Below are 18,514 nucleotides of genomic sequence, written 5' to 3' on the forward strand. Positions count from 1 at the left end.
GGGGGGCGCGCTCGCTCGCCCCCCTTTCCTGGCCGGCCGGGTAGCGTGCTCGGACAAGGACCCCCACGCCGATTTTTTTCGGCGTTGGGGTTCCCCTTTAAGTCCATTCCAGGCGGCGGAGCCCGCAACGTCTCCGTCGCGGGCCCCGCCTACCTGCACACACGCTCGAAATGAGCAGACTTTCCTCCGAGCGGGAACAGTTTGCTCATTTCGAAAGTGGCCTACACACGGGCGGACTGTTCGCTCAAACCAAGTTTCAGCGGACAGTTTTTCGGAATTTCCAAAAAACTTTGTTCGTCAAACTGTCCGCTGAAACTGTCCGCTGAAGCCCCACACACGAGCGGACTGTCCGCTGAAACACTGTTCAGCGGACAAAGTTGAGCCAACAGTCCGCCCGTGTGTACGCGGCCTGATGAATGTATAATCTCTAAAATATATGATTTTTTTATATTTATAATTTTTATATATATTTGTTATATACGTGATTTTTTCGGATGTTTATATATGTCTCTTTAAGGTATATGTGCATAGAAATTATTGAGCCATGGAGTTTTTAATTTCCTAGTATACATATTTTTTTCATTTATCTTTTATTTTTTACCAATAGCTCTTTTCCATTTTTAAATATGAATTTTTAAAATGTATTCATTACTCTGCTGTATAGATCACCGATATAGCAGAGCATTATGTTATACGAGAAAGCTTTGAGTTTGAGCAAGATGTGTCACTGGTGCAAACCACTTTAACAGCATAAGCGAGCTTAGTAACTTGTATATGTAATGGATTTTTAAACTAGTGATAGTCTGCGCTTATAGGCATTATTTGTGTACAAGTTCTAGATATTTGTCTCTTTACCGATTGCTGTAATAGTTATGGCTTTGTGAGCATCAGGATGTAAGTGCTGATGTATCGTTGTGACAGGGACACAGGGAGTACGCATGTGCGGCTGTGATTTCTCCGCCCAATGGCAGAGCTTGGAAAAAAAAAAAAAAAAAAAAGGGAAGATCACCACGGCAAGTAGCCAATCCCATGAATAAGTCATTCATGACGAAACATGTCAGGGCATGGCTACTTGGCGATCGTTTGAGTGAGGCAGAGGACGCTGTCTGATACCTTTCACCGAGCAGCGTGCAGTGGGGGATGAGGAGTGGTCAGATAAGGCTCTTTATGCTCGCACACTCGGGGTCCGCCCTGACCACCTAACATCCAGTCACAGATGCATGAAGATTTGTGGTTTTATAACTTGAGGTGTGTTTCGAGTTCTTTTTTTGTGAGATTTGTGATTAAAGTGTTGTCGCTTTATTACACTATCAGAAGCATTTTCTTTTATTTACATATGGAACACATTATATGGAGGGTTTAAGAGATGTGCATCTGTTTATACTGGAATTCTGAGATCCCCATCTAACCCCTAGGAAGAGGTTCAAAAGCGCTTGTAGCCAAACACGAAAGTGTAAGGCATATGCAGCTGGTGAGGGTGAGATTTGAAGCGGAGTGGAGTCACAAACACTGTGGGAGGGAGGGAGGGAGAGCGAGAGCGCGAGAGAGAGAGAGAGGGGGGGGAGAGAGAGGGGGGGAGAGAGAGAGAGAGAGGGGGGGAGAGAGAGAGAGAGGGGGGAGAGAGAGAGAGAGAGAGGGGGGGAGAGAGAGAGAGGGGGGGAGAGGGGGAGAGAGAGAGGGGGGGAGGGGGAGAGGGAGAGAGAGAGAGGGAGAGAGAGAGAGGGAGAGAGAGAGAGGGAGAGAGAGAGAGGGAGAGAGAGAGAGAGAGAGGGGGAGAGGGAATTGGCTACATATTTATTTGGTCAATTTCCCGGTGTAGATTTATTCTGAGCGCTGCTTATTCATATCTATACATATACATATACATATATATATATATATATATATATATAACATAAGGAATATTGTTTGCATATTATCATTATATGCAGTTTTATATAGGGACAAAAAAGAATTATTGGGGGTGATGATGACACCATCCCGAGTTACACCACTACCTGTGCTCCTACCTCTTGCTAGGAGGGTACCCGGACCCTAGCTGCACTGTTGATCCCAACTTCCTTCCCTCTTCAGATGCTATGATTAACAGCCTGCGGAGCCAATGGTACCCACTGCTGCATGAAAGTCCAGTGAGTAGTGCTGTTGCTCTTTTGCACATTGCTGGATCAGGAAAGTATAAGGGGGCTGCACACAGAATGCATTAAGGTTTAAAAAACAAAAAACAAAAAAAACAAAAACAAAAAACAAACAAAAAAAACAAAAACAAAAAACAAACAAAAAAAAACAAAAAACAAACAAAAAACAAACAAAAAAAAAACAAAAAAAAAAAACACTTCTGCCTTTAGAATCACTTCATTCTCATGCCCAGGACTACATGACCCATGAAGCATTCCTCCTCACACATTCACATGTTCTCAGGCACGTACTGACATGTATGAACGATGTACTGAGGTGCACAGTGTATACTGACATGTATGGATAGTGTACTGAGCTGTGTATGCTGCACCAAGTTTACTGACACGTAAAGTAAAAAAAAATCATATGCTTACCAACTAAACCACTAATTAAATAGTTGACAACTATTAGCTTATCAGCTTTAAACTCAACTAAAGGAGAACTATAGTAAAATGACTTTAAAAAAAAAAATCTGTAAATCACACATGTGGTATAAACTGACAATACGAGCAAGAATGGGCTCTGTTTTTCCAAGTACAACCAGATTCCAAAAAAAGTTGGGTCGCCAAGTAAAGTCTAGAAAAATGATTTGAAAAGTTCAAACTCATATTTTAACAATAGACAACACCAAATATTTAAAACTAAGTAAATGTACAGCCTTAAGATAGAAAAATAAAAGTAACTTAAATTGATAAACAGGTCTCAAAAAAGTTTGGACAGGGCCAGGTTTACCATAGAACCTTTTATTGTTGTATACATAAGATTCCCCCATAGACATGCTTCTTCCTCGTTTTGCCAAGCCGCTGCTGCCCCCGCCCTCTCTCCTCCCTTTTCCTTTTTCTTCCTTCCTCCCCTCCCTTTCCTCACTACTCGTTCGTCTTTCTCCTCCCCACACATTCGGCCGTAACCACGTCCCTTCACCTGTTCCTAGTCCGTTCCCAACCACGCCTACCGCCTGCCCCTATTTAAATCCCGTGTTCCCTTCGTTCTATTCTGATCCTGCCTGATGAAAGAGCGCGGTCGTACGACAACCCCGACCCGCACGCTCAAGAAACGCGTCGCATACCCTCGGACGTCACAGCTCCACGCCCTGGTCATCTCTGCCTCCCAAGCCTCGTTCCAAAGACCGCACATCTTGTGTCCACCATAAGCCGGCAAAAACACCTGTAGTGGACCCCATGTGAAAGGAACAGGAACACTAAAGATGACAGATGTGGACCGGATTACTGGCTGACGTCCCATAATCAGATATACCAGACGACCCTCTGTGTTTAATGCCTATTTTTTGCCTACTAAATGTGAGTGCAAAATCTTATGCTTTTATATTGAAAATAAATATTTTTTGAAACATCTACACCCAGAGGCGCCCCTCTCTCTCTTTTTTCTCCTTTACCAGTGTGGCATCCCCTCTAACACTCTGTAAACATCTGGGAACTGAAACCAGTTGCTGGAGTTTTGGGAGTGGAATGTTGTCCCATTCTTGCCCCATATGGGATTCTAACTGCGCAACAGTCCTGGGTCTGTCATGTTTGGTTTCGGGGTTATTTTAGACGCACAAATGTCAATGGATGTGCAAATAGGAGCAGTAGTCAGTCGATCTCACCATCTGCTGCGCATGCTTCGCAGACTCATCCCTTTTATCCCAAAGAATGACAAAGCAGTGGTAGTTGGAACAATCATTAATTCACGACTGGACTACGCAAACTCGCTTTACATAGGATTACCACAATATCAACTTGCGCGATTACAACTGATCCAAAACACGGCGGCAAGGCTGATAACAGGAAAAAAACCCTGGGAATCCATTTCTCCTTCACTGAGGAGCTTACATTGGCTAACCGTAAAAAATCGGATCACGTTCAAGACCCTTTGCCTCACCCACAAATGCGTGCATAGAGAAGCTCCGCAATACCTAATGGAGAAAATAAATCATTACACACCAAACCGCAGTCTTCGATCAGCCAACAAAAACCTCCTCCTCGTGCCCAAAGCCCGGTATAAATCCAAGGGGGATCGGAGATTCGCTGTCCAAGGGCCTCGGCTATGGAATGCTCTACCAATAAACATCCGCCTGGAAGAAAATCACCTGGCTTTTAGGAAAAAACTCAAGACCTTCCTCTTTTAGCAGATGATCAAAGCTCGCCACAGCGCCTAGAGGCGATTCAGTTCGCATTGTGCGCTATATAAGTATTTCATTCATTCATTCATTCAAGAAGCACCAAAAATTTTCAATTGGTGAAACATCTGGACTGCAGAGAGACCAGTTAAGCATCCAGACTTTTCTACTAAGCCATGCTTTTGGCAAAGATGCAGTTTAGCATTGTCCTGCTGAAACATGCAAGAGCTTCCCTGAAAGACATGGTCTAGCTGGGAGAATACGCTGCTCCAAAACCTGGATATTATCTTTCAGTATTGATGGTGTCTTTCCAGATGTGGATGCTACTCATTCCTTTCGTACTAATGCACCCCCATACCATCAGAGCTGCAGGCTTTTGAAGGTCCTTCTCTTTAGTTTGGAGGACTCCTCATCCATGATTGCCAAAAGCATGTCAAATTTCAATTCATCTGACCACAGAACACAGTTTTCCACTTTGCAACAGACCATTTTAAAATTAATCTTAGCCCAAAGAAGACTGTTTCTGGATTACGTTCAGATATGGCTTTAGAGCTTTACCTTGCATTTTGGGATGCAAGGCTGTGTCCACACAGTTACATTTTTAGAACTATTTCTGAGCCCATTCAGCACTGTCCATCACAAAATCATGTCCATTTGCCGTCAGAGCCCCCAAAAGATCACAAACATCCAATTTTGCATTTCAATCTTAGTCTCTTATGCACATAGATATCTCTAGATTATCATAATCTTGCTGTTATGCACTGTAGGATATATTTACAGTCTTTGCAATTTTAACTTAAGTAACATTACTCTGAAATAGTGGCACAATTTTTTTTTATTCTTAGACAGCTCTGCCCATCGTTACTTCAGAGACATTGGGTTTAAGTTAAAGGCAAATCCACTTGGAAGTGCAGTTGCTGTAGATCTGAGGGGGACATGCAAGGGGGAAAAAAAAATAGTATTTTTTGTACTCACCGTAAAATCCTTTTTTTCTGTAATTCACCGTCCGACACAGCTCCTCTCTGTAACAAATGGCTTGTTAGCCTCATCAATAGAACACTAGGCATGGTTGTAATACAACACTCAGAACTCTTAGTTCCGCCCAGGGAGCGGTCCCTTGGTAACAACCCTCCCGTCTGCAGACAGACCTCAGTACGTCAACAAGCAGTATAACGTAAAGATAAAAGGAGGGGCGGGTGCTGTGTCGGTCGGTGAATTACAGAGAAAAGGATTTTGCAGCGAGTACAAAAAACCCTATTTTCTCTTATATTCACCGTCCGACACAGCTCCTCTCTGTAACAAATGGGATGGCCCCAAGCAGTGCCAAATGAGGGGTGGGAAAACAGCACAAAACTTCATTCACCATGGAAAGTGGGAAATAGTTAAACTTTACCCACAAAAAACAACAGTGTGTGTAAAAACCACCACAAAAAAGAGGGTATCCTCAACAGGAGTGATCACCCAAAACCGCACCAAACTGCAGAAGTAATGCAACAGTGCATTAACATAACAGCACTGTGTTTTTATCGAAAAACAGAAAATATATATTGCACATTCAATTGCAACTACACGACCGCCTGAAATACTTTGTGGCCAAAACACTGACGTCTACCTTGTAGAACTTGGTAAACGTGTGGACGGATGACCAGGTCGCCGCTTTACACACCTGAGCGGCGGACGCTTGGTGTCAGACGGCCCAAGACGTTCCGATTGCCCTTGTGGAGTGGACCGTGACCGGAAAAGGGGGCACCTGCCCCTTCAAGGCGTAGGCTTGTACTACAATCTGTCTGATCCACCTGGAAATGGTGACCGACGAGACCGCCATGCCTTTCTTTGGACCAGCCACCGAAACAAACAGTGAGTCTGACTTCCGAAAGGGAGCCGTGGCAGACAAATACACCTCAAGAGCCCGAACCACATTCAGAGCGTGAAAGGCCACCTTCTTAGCGTGCTTCAGCTTCGGACACAGAGATGGCAATACAATGTCCTCATTAATATGAAAAGCCGAGACCACTTTCTGTAGAAAAGACTGTTGCGGATGCAACACCACCTTATCTTTGTGGATAACCAGATGGAGCGACTTGCAAGACAAAGCACCAGTTCCGAAACCCTCCTGGCTGATGTGATGGCCACAAGGAAGACTACTTTCTGGGAAAGAGTCAACAGGGGAATCTCCCTGATATTTTCAAATGGCGGTTTTTGAAGCGCCGACAACACCAGGTTCAGATCCCAAGGGGGTAACGGTGGAGGGACTACATGTCGTAGCCCCTGAACGAAGGTACTCATCAAGGCGTGAGATGCCAGCGGTCACTGAAAAAAAAATAAATAAAAGACAGCCAAGGCTGAAATTTGCCCTTTAATGGTGCTTAATGCCAATTTCTAGTCTACTCCTTGCTGAAGAAACAACAGGATCCTGGATATGGAAAAGAAGCGCGGATGGTATATCTTCCAAGAAGATTTCTGTGCTCTCAACATAGTTGGGATCACTCAGTCAGACAGACCCCGGTTCCTCAACACCTGGCTCTCAATAGACATGCCGTAAAGCCAGTGATGGTAAAGCAGGATGGTCCTCTCGCAGCGGCAGTCGCCAGGGAGCGTCTGCCACCAGGCGCACCAGGTCTGCGTACCAGGGACGCTGAGGCCAATCTGGGGCAACCAGTATCACTGGGATCCCCTCGGCTTCCAATCTGTGAAGCAGACGTGGTAACAGTTTCAGTGGAGGAAAGGCGTAGATCAGCTGGTACTGATCCCACGGAGTCACCAGCATGTCTGACACGTCGGCCCACTGATCTCGTCCTGGACACGAATCTTGGCACCTTCCGATTACTACGGGAGGCCAGCAGATCCACGTCTGGTGTGCCCCACCTCAGGAACAGTAACCTGAACGTCTCAGAAAGCAATGCCCATTCTCCTGGGTCCAGCATCTGTAGACTAAAATAGTACGCCTGCCAGTTCTCCACTCCTGGGATGTAAATGGCTGACAGGGCCAGTACGTGTCGCTCTGCCCACCGAAGTATGCGAGCGACCTCCTGTGCAGCGGCTGAGCTTCTTGTTCCCCCTTGGTGATTGACGTATGCCACAGCCGTGTCGTTGTCTGACTGGATCCTTGCAGTCTCATCCACCATGTGGACAGGCACAGCCGGCTCACTCTCAATTCGAGCAGATTGATCGGCAACTTGGATTCTTCCAGAGACCCTGAGCCGACTGAACCCCTATCACTCCACCCCAGCCAGATAGACTGGCGTCCGTTGTGATCACCATCCATTTCAGAGGAAGGAACAATTTCCCATGCTGAATCACCAGGGACCTCAACCACCAGATCAGTGAGTCTCTGACTGGCTCACCTGGATCTGTCGATCCAGGGACAATTGAGATTTGACCCATTTTGTCAAAATCTCCTTCTGCATTACTCTGGTGTGGAACTGGGCATAAGGCACTGCCTCGAAGGAGGCTACCATGAGTCCCAGTACTTGCATGCAAAAGCGGTTCATCAGCAGTTTTACAGAGGATCTGAGAGTCTGCAATTTGTCTGAAGGGAGAAACAATCTTGCTCCCCTGGAGTCCAGCAGCAAGCCTAGGTACTCCAGATGCTGGATCGGCACAATCCTTGTTTTTTTAGGTTCAACAGCCACCCCAATTCTTGCAGGGTCTGCATGGTGATCACCACATCCTCCTCTAATTCTGAGGCGGAAGATGCCCTCAGGAGATCGCCTAGGTATCCCACGATCGCAATCCCACGTTGCAACAGCAACGCTAAAACCGGAGCCAATACCTTGGTAAAAAGACTCGGAGGGCTGAAGCCAGACCAAAGGGAAGAGCCACAAACTAGTAGCGGGCTTCCCCGACTGCAAACCGCAGAAACTTTTGATGCTGAAGGCATATGGGTATGTGCAGGTACGCATCCTGGATGTCCTAGGACGCCAGGGAGTCCCCTTGATGGAGTGCAGGGACTACTGAGTGAACCGATTCCATTCTGAACCTCTGCACTTTTACTAGGCGATTTAGGGCTTTTAGGTCCAAGATCAGACGTACCCCTTCCATCTTAGGAAACACTAACAGATTTGAGTGGAATGCCTGGAAGAGAGTCAGATTCTGGGACTGGTACAATCACCCCACAATTCAGCAAATCCCTTCTCGCCCCCAAGAGAGGCGGGGATACGGGTATGCTGGAGGGGAAGATTGCAGACCAATTGGTCGGATAACCGGGCTGCAAACTCCCAAAGGCAACCCCTCCACCAGAGTCATGGGTGGGTGGGCAAACCTTCATGCGGTAGCACTTTTATTCGCAAGCTTGTTAGGCTTGCGGTTCCAAGGACGTTTTTGACCATCCATATCGGGCTGGGGACATTTTGTCGAAGCTCTGAGCAGACAAAAAACTGTTTGTGAGTGGAAAAAGAGGGCCCTTGCCTATGGCGTGGCTCCTTAGTCTTCCTGGCCTGTGGGAGTAGTGTACTCTTACCACCGGTGGCATTTTTAATAATGTCATCTAATGAGGCTCCAAAGAGCCGGTTGCCAAAGGAAGGGAAGATCCGTCAGGGTTTTTATGGATGCCTGGTCAGCAGACCAGCATTTTGGCCAAATCAGGCGCCTCAGCTGACACTGAAGCCCTAGAGAACAGAGGGAGAGTATCCAGAGCTGCGTCACAGACGTACTTAAGGCCTTACACTAGTTTGTCTGCTAGTTCCACGCAGACAGGAGAAGCCTTTTGCTCTCCCAATTCGTGGTGCAAAAGCTTTGCCCACTCAGTCAGTGTCTGACACAAGTGCGGATGCCAGTACTGGTCGCACGGGTGACCCCACAACCGTAAACAAGGAACGAGCCACTGCCTCAGCCTTCCTGTCTATGGGATCCTTGAATGCAGGAGCCCCCTCAACCGGGATCGTGGTTACTTTATTTAACCTGGATACTGGGGGGTCCACGACCGGAGGAGCAGACCATTTTTTGAGAAGGCTTTCCTCAAAAGGGTAACGCACCGCCAAGTATTTGGGGACCGAAAAGGTCTGTTGCGGGCGACCCCATTCCTTGTAAATGAACTTGTCAAAATAAGCCAGATAGGGGGAACACCTTAGGTGAATGTGCTGGCTTGCGGGACCCAAAAGGGAGCGGTACATCAGCAGAGGGATCCGCTGGCTCCTGAATCTTCACGGTATCATGCGCAGCTGTGATAAGTGCTCCAACAAACGATTTGTCGCGCCCAGACAGGGACTCATCCTCACTGTCTGAAAGGTCCTGGTCAGCATCGTGACAAGACAGGGGTCACCAGCCTCAGCAGGACCCGAGTCTGTGTCAGAGCTCTCCCCAGAGGATTGGGGTGCAGGGGCCTCTTTAATGCACCTTTCCTCCCACGCACCGCCTCCATCTTGGCAAAGAACAAATTGAGGACCGCCGTCAGGCTGTCCATGGGCACTGCGTAATCCGCAGGTAACCCGGTTGCAATTGCCTGGTTTTAGTTTCTGAAGCCATTGCTGACCCTACCCTGTCTGCCTCCCGAAGGGGACTTAGCAGCAGCAAGGAGGGTGGAACTGTCACTGTCCTGACTGAGGGGCTCTTTCCCGCCGGACTCATCACCCTGAGGAGTTCTGCGCTGTTCACAAGTAGTACCTGTAGTTCCTGAGTGCTCCCAAGTGCAGGGGAAACAAAAGCAGTCGGTGGCAGAATGAGGGCTAAAATGTTCCAGAAAAGTGCTCAGGCTTCAATAAAATGGCCGCAAACAGCATCCAGTACACAGACAGGAAAGGGGAAAAATGACCGTGAGAGCACATGAGCTATGCTGCTGCTATAGAACACTGAGAAACGTGTGCAGGCTTCCAGAAAATGTCCGCCAGTGTACTGAATAGGAGATCACTTTGAAAACGGCCGCTGAAGCCCAGGAAGGCATGCTGCCCTCGCCTACACCTAAAATGGCCACCAGAAGCTCCATGAGGGCCCACAGAGATGCACACATACACCGCTCAGCAGCATCCCCCGGGGGGGGGGGGGGAGAGAGAGATAGGGACAGAGGAGAGAAGAGAGGGAGGTGAGGAACCCCCGAATCGACCTCCCAGGCAATGCCAAGCCCCACAGAGGCAGGGAGAGCTGTACTTACCAGTCCTGAAGAGCAGGGAGACATTCCATTGCAGAACCACTCACTGATCAGTACAGGGTAGCTGCTGGCCTGGCATACTGTGACACAGACATCAGTAGCCCGGTCATATGTATGCCCCGGAGCATAAAAGCTCACCAACCACCTCAGGAGCTGAGGTTTTGTCATGGCCTGCCGAGCTGTAGCTGTGACCTGCACACACTCGATGGCTGGACTGGGGAGACTACAAGGATAAGGGTATCCAGCCTATCACCCAGCCGGCTGTTGATAGCTGATCACAGGATCATTCATCTTGCACAAAAAGCCAAGCTTCTGCAGAAAAACGCACGGACCGATGGGCCCGCAGGGTTCCTAGTTCCTTTTCCTTCACTAGGCAAAAATAAAACTGAGGTCTGTCTGCAGACGGGAGGGTTTTTACCAAGGGAGTGTTGTATTACAAAGATGCCTAGTGTTCTCCTAGTGATAAGGCTAACAACCCATTTGTTACAGAGGAGCTGTGTCGGTTGGTGAATATAAGAGAAATCAGCATTTTTGCTTGTACATGATTGAATGATAAAATCAGCAGAGCTTCCCCTCAGATCTAAAGCAACTGCATTTCAAAGTGGATTTGCCTTTAGTAAATAAACCCCACTGACACTAATGCAGGCCCTATATGGGTCAAATTACAAAATAATTCTTTTGCATCTTGAGAAATTGTGCGAGTCTTGTGATCTGCTAATGCCACCATTGATATTGAACGTCGAACAATTAAGCCTTCAATTTCACCTCATGTTGCTGCAAAAATAATTTGTAGCCAGGAATCTCTTTCCACGTCACAGCTCAAGCATTTTTGACTATTTATCTCAACGCTCCCGTCATTGATTAGACTTATTTCTGTCGTCCCCCCCCTCAAATTCAATGGCTGCACAAAAACAGACCATTGCTGCAGCACACTGGACAATATTGTTAGCTGTAGAACAAAAGCTTATAGCACAAAACACTGATAAACAGCAAATAGCCAGGTTTTTCTGCACTTGGCTTTCATCATATTTGGAGTGTTTTTACAGCTGTAAAACTCTAAAACCAAACCAGTTCTGGGTTTTTGTTAGGGCTGAAACAAATAGATTATGAAATTTGTAATTTATTGATTTCATAAATTGATCAGCCAGTAACGTGGTAAAACAAAAGACACCACACACTAAAATGAGCCCTTTGTAGTACAAAAGAGCAAATGGCTACTGTAAATATTACTTTCAGTGCAACAGTAAAAAAAAAAATGAATCCGTTACAGTAGTAATCATCTGCTTTGTTGTACTATAAAGGGCTTCGGTTTTTTAACTCCATTATCTTACTGGAAGTCTTAGACCTGGTTCACATCTAAATGTTTTTTGCAGAAACACACTACAGTTCACTTACATGGTTTTCTATGGGACACGTTGACATCTATGCTTTTTCAGGCGCTGCGTATTTGGAAAGGGTCAGGTACTTTTAACACAAAATGGTGCTTTTTGGTTCAATACACTTCAATGGAGAAGCTGCAGAAAAGCATGTAATGCATTTTGCTGCAATTTGTTTTTTTAATCTCCAAATTGGCCAAAAAAAAAATTGCAGAAACAGATCAAAAGAAAACTGCATAGGCGTGTACTGAGTCTTACGATGGCTACAGCGATCAATTTTCATACAAAAAAAATCTGTACATTCACTGAAGAATTTTGTTTACATTCATTTTAAAAACAAGTGAAAATTGCAATTTCTGAACGAAAACCACACATACACTGTCCGAATTCTTCTTGGTCAAACGAATTTTCAATTTCCAAATTTTCCCGTCACTGTGTTTGAAAATTAAAGCCGATTTGCCCTTACTAACGATTAGAAAAATCCAAGGAACACTAAAATTTCCATATTTTTTTTTTTGAAGGCAGGCTTTAACCACTTACCCACTGCCTCCTGTACATATACATTGGCACTTTGAAGAGGGATATCTCGGTAACGGCAGCAGCTGCTGCCACAACCATGATATCTATCTTTACAGGAGGCGGAGGCGTTAACAATAATGGTGGTCTGCACAGCGGGTTCACCGTAAGATCAGTTATTGGCGGCGGGAGATGTGCCACGCCCCGCCGCTTACCAGAGCCGTCAGTAGCAACGGAGGCGATCGGGTCCTTTCAGTGCCTGGGTATGGAGACGAGTGAGTTTAAGATGGCCCCCACTTGTCTCTATACCATAGGAGGGCGGAAGCGATGTCAAAGCTTCACTTCCACCTATACCTCTTAAAAGGAACATTTTTTTCAATGTCATCTTTTCAAAGGACTTTTTATTGCATTTAAAGTCCAAATATGAGATCTGAGGACTTTGACCCCAGATCTCATTTAAGAGGACCGGTCATGCTTTTTTTCTATTACAAGGGATGTTTACATTCCCTGTAATAGGAATAAAAGTGATCTTAAAAAAAAAAAAGTGTAAAATAAGAAAAAAATGTTTAAAACACCCCATCCCGATGAGCTCACGCGCAGAAGCGAACGCATACGTGAGTAGCACCCGCATATGAAAACTGTAATCAAACCACACGTGAGGTATCGCCACAATCGGTAGAGCGAGAATAATAATTCTAGCCATAGACCTCCGTAAAGCAAAACATGCAACCTGTAGAATCTTTTAAATGTCGCTTATGGGGCGGACTTAAGCTCCATAGAACACACATACATAACAGATCCATCTCCGGCGAACATGGAAGCACTCGGACTACAGTCGAGGGTAGTTTCCCAAATACAACATGAAACAGATCCTTCTGAGGTAACAGCTAGATTTCGAGACTTCTTCACGGACTTATACACCACTATGGTATCCGACGACACTACCTCGATGGACAGATTCCTAGCACAAGTTTCCCTCCCCCAAGTAGCTGAGGAACAGGTGAAGGCTCTTGAGGCTCCTCTAACTACTGATGAAATAGTATGTGCCATTGCGGAATTTGCAAGATCCAAATCCCCGGGGTCAGATGGTCTTCCCATTGAATTTTATTCCCGTTAACAAGAAATACTGGTGCCAAAGCTTCTGGCCCTCTACAAATGTCTTTTTGATACCCTGACATTACCACCCTCTATGAGGGAAGCAACGATCGTTTTAATACCCAAACCAGGCAAAGACCCGGGTTTCCCAGAATCCTACCACCCAATCTCCCTATTGCAGGTAGATATTAAGATTTTAGCCAAGGTACTTGCTGCTCGATTGAACGGCATGATCCTTACCCCGATTCAGGCTGATCAAGCGGGATTAATGCCGGGTCGGAATACGTCGTTCAATCTACGCAGGCTATATATTAATCTACAGGCTACATATGAGGAAGTGGGTGAGCGGGTGGTGGCGTCGCTCGACACAGCCAAGGCATTCGACTCAGTGGAGTGGGGGTGCCTGGAGGGCTATGGCTTTGGACCCAATTTTATTAGGTGGGTGAAGCTGTTGTACCAACACCCAACAGCCAAGGTGGTGGCAAATGGATGGTCCTCCCAGGCGTTTGGCCTCAGTAGGGGGTACGAGGCAGGGGTGCCCACTTTCCCCACTACTTTATGCTTTGGCTGCAGAACCCTTGGCGGTGTCGATCCGTGCAGACCCTGAGATCAGGGGACTGACGATAGGTCATCTGACAGAAAAAAAAATCAGTCTCTATGCAGATGACACGCTGCTATACCTAGCGGACTCTGGCCCCTCCCTCGCAAAAGCCTTACGCATGATCGAGTGGTTTGGTAGCTTTTCCGGTCTTCGCATAAACTGGGGAAAATCCCAAATCTTACCCATTGACAGTTTTCCACCGTCTGAATCTCAGGCCAGCCTGCCTCTCCAGCGGGTTGAAACCATTAAGTATCTGGGTGGATATGTCTCTAGGAATCCAGCAGATTATATAGCGTTAATTATAGAACCTTTATTCTCCCTAGTTCGCACTAAAATTCAAGCCTGGTCTTGTCTCCCCCTTGGGGTTTGGGGGCGTATTAATTTGATTAAAATGGTCTTATTACCTAAAATACTATATATGCTGTGGCACATCCCGGTATACCTACGGCTAAAATATTTTAAATCCCTTGAAAGTCTTCTTAGGCCCTTTGTATGGGGGACTAATAGGCACAAGCTTGCATGGCAGGCTCTGAAAAGCCCAACAGATATGGGTGGTACGGCCCTTCCCGATCTAAATCACGATTACGTTGCCTCACAATTGTACCAACTCTTTCATGTGGACAAGACTGAAACAACGCTTTCTTACCCTTCTCTGCCCCCCTTGGGCGCAAATTGCTGATGATCCGATAGCCGCTATCTCAATAGGAGTCGGGGGCTCGACACTAGGACCAGGTAAACACTCCATGCTTTTTCACTACAGGAGAATCTGGGAAATAGTGTTAACTAAATTGAATATAATGTCACCAAATGACTATATCCCACTTTGTCATAACAAACAATTGCCAGAACTTCAAAAAATCCAGGGTGTTAAGTTATGGGTCTCAAGGGGAATATACTACATGCATCACCTGATTCACGTGGAAATGTTAAAACGTTCCAAACACTGCAGGAGGAATAGGAATAAAAATAGGGGATGCCCAGCTAAATACAATAAAATCTGGGATAGGTGGTTGCAAGAGGCTGGCACATGTGATTAGGAACTTTGGAGTACTGTTGAAATGGATGACATGTCTATCATGTAACTTGGCTCAGCTATGATACCTATTGTCTATTGCGCTGTAGAAATATTTCTTTATGTACTATTATGGCTATGGTGCAGCACTTCTTGAATGTTCGGTGCCTTCTGTTGTGATTGTTATCTCTGCAATATTGTTCAATAAACACCTGTTTAACAACAAAAAAAAAAAAAAAAAGGTCGCTTATGGAGATTTGAGTATATAAGTTTGATACCATTCCACGAGCAGGTGCAATTTTGAAGCATGACATGTTGGGTATCAATGTACTTGGTGTAACATTATCTTGCAAAATATAAAAAGGCTAATTTTACTGGTCTTATTTTTTTATTCAAAAAAGTGTTTTTCCAAAAAAAGTATGCTTGTAAGACTGCTGCACAAATACGGTGTGGAAAAAGTATTGTAATGACTGCCATTTTATTCTCTAGGGTGTTAGAAAAATATATATGTTTGGGGGGTTTTAAGTAATTGTCTAGCAAAAAATAAATAAAACTGCTTTGAACATGTAAACACCGAGTCTGAAAAGGGCTTGGTCCTTAAGTGGTTAAATAAAAAAATAAAATTTGATCCATGTCTGATATTTACCAGATTCACTCTTTAATAGTATATACTATTATAACATACTGTATATACTATGTTATAGTATAAACAAAATTCACATCTTTTCCACAGAGGTCTTTTGGTGGCATTTTATCACCCCTGTTTTTTTTCTTTGTGTAAAAATAAAGTTTTGGCTGATACTTATACATTAAAAAAAAAAAAAGAAAAAAAAAAAAGAAGAATAAGTATCAGCCAAAACGGAGTTACCTTTTTTTTGGGAGGAGGGGGGAACAAAAACACAAAACACACACCATGCAGTAAGCGCTTGATTTGTAAAAGCTATAACTTTTGCGCAAACCAAGATAGGGGATAGTTTTATGGCATTTATTCAATTTTATTTTTTACTAGTAATGGCAGCGATCAGTGATTCTTGTGACTGCGACATTAATGGCGATAATGACACATAGGACATTTTTGGGACCATTGTCATTTATACAGCAATCAGTGCTAGACAAATGCACGGATTCCTGTGTAAATGACACTGGCAGTGAATGGGTTAACCACTAAGGGGTTAAGTGTCCTGGGGCTTGTTTCTAACTGGGGGTGTGGCTACATGTGACATCACTGATCTCTGCTCCCGATTACAGGTAGCAGAGATCAGCGACACTCACTAGGCAGAACGGAGAGATGCTTGTTTATATTAGCATCTCCCCATTCTTCCTTCCGCGACCCAACTCGCGGAGCTTGCCATGAGCGGCTGGCAAGCGGTTAAAATACCACTTTTTAGAAGTTTAAACAATTAAGCTAAATAAAAATCAGCCAGCTAAGATTATGAAAATGATAGTTAATTGCAGCCCTAGTTTTCTTCCAGTCAAAAAACACCCCATACCAAAAACCGCTAACAGCCCATGTGTGCATGGATACATAGGATAATATGCCGAGTAGGATTTTTCTGGCTGCAGGAAACAAAAATGTCTTAAGCCAAAAACAGCAGCTGTAAAAAATGTCCAGTGTGCATGAGGCCTAATGGTGCTAAATTTGAATAAAATTCCTAATTAAGATTAGCTAAAGAAGATTTTTTCAGAATGTGACCCATGTATGGCAGGTTTAAAGTGCTTCATTTATATCCAATCACATTACTGACCCATTATCCCAATTTGTTGCAAAACGTTCTTACAACCACTTGCTCGTACCACTTGTCTTGCTAGTTTGTTGCCCTGTCCCAACTTTTAGAAGAGTTGCCAATTTCTAAATTTTCAAGAATGGTACATTTAAAAATGTATAGGTTTCCTATTGTGAATAAAATGATTTGCAAGTCATTGCATTGTTTTTACATAGATTTTGCGGAACATCTCAACTTTTGTGGAATTGGGATTGTAAATCCTGGAACACTGGAAGCCCTGTTTAGATCAATTAACATTATGCTAGTGTTTTAATACCTCAAGCACCTGCCTTCTCCCTTCCTATTCTGTCCCAGTCTAACAGCATCCCTCAGTCACCAAACGCCTGATTCAGAGCATTATTGGGTCCTGGGACCATTGTCACATTTCAGTTTTAACCCAGCGTTTCTCAAATCCAGTCAAGGTGCACCAACAGGTCATGTTTTCAAGATTTACCTCAGATGAAATGGTAATTACTAAGGCAGTGACATTTTTTTAATTTACTTGTGCAAAATAATGGAAAGCCTGAAAACATGACCAGTGTTTCTCAACTCCAGTCCTCGAGGCGCCCAATCTTAACCCATCAGATTGGGGTCTTTAATGTGCATGCATCTTCTAACATAGCTCAGTGATCTAGGGCTGAAACAACTAATCGATTAATCGACAATAGATTATGAAAACAGTAATCTATTATTTTCATAATCAATTAGTCAGCAACATGATGGGGTTAAAAAAAGTTAGCCCTTTATAGTACAGGCGCAAATAATCACTACTGTAAATATTACCCACTGTTCTACAGTAAAAAAAACAAACCCCTTACAGTAGGGATTTGTTTTCTACTATAAAGGTGCCAATTTTAGTTTTAACACCGTTAATAAACGTCTTAAATCTGGTTCACATCTATGTGTTTATTTGTGCTTTTTGCAGAAAGGCATTACAGTTCATTTACATTTTATGGGACACGTTCACATCTGAAAGGGTCAGACTTAACGCAAAATGGTGCTTTATTGGTTAAATACACTTCAATGGAGAAGCTGTAGAAAAGCATGTAATGCATTTTTGCATCAATTTGTGTTTTTTAATCTGCCCAAAAAAATGCAAAAATATAAATTGCAGTAAAAACCTGTGTAAAAATGAAAAATGTACAGCAAAAAGCACTACAGAAACAGATCAAAAGCAAGCTGCATAGGTGTGTACCGAGCCTTATGCTGGCCACACGGATCAATTTTCAGATGAGAAAAATTCAGGCGAAAAATCTTTGTACATTCGTTGAATGAAAGAAATCTGTTTGAAATTTTCACTTTTTTAACATTCCGTTTTTAAAATGAATGTAATTTCTGAACAAAAACCACATACACTGTCTGAAAATTCCTTTGACTAAGAAGTTTTCTATTTCCAAATTTTCCTGTCACTGTGGTTGAAAATTAACGTGAATTTGACACACTTTTTTTAAAGGATATGAACCAATTAAACGAAACAATCGGCCAACTAATCACCTATGAAAATAATCCTTAGTTGCAGCCCTACAGTGATCAGACATGCCTATTTGCACACTTGCCTTTATTCACTTACAGCTTGGTGGTAACCTAGTTTTCAGCCACTGAAAGCTCTACTTGCCACTCCAAGCGGAGGGTTAGTGGGCACGTGGCTGTACAAAAAAAAAAAAAAAAAAAAAAAAAATAGTAATTCAAAAGAGGTTCTAAAAACTTAACATAATTATGAAAGAGGGACCATCATACATGTGCTGCCTTTCCTTCTGCTTACACACCACATAGCCATC

This window comes from Lithobates pipiens, unplaced genomic scaffold (assembly GCF_037356315.1).
Source record: "Lithobates pipiens isolate NorthernLeopardFrog02 unplaced genomic scaffold, aLitPip1_a1.2 Scaffold_18, whole genome shotgun sequence".
In the NCBI taxonomy this organism is placed as follows: Eukaryota; Metazoa; Chordata; class Amphibia; order Anura; family Ranidae; genus Lithobates; species Lithobates pipiens.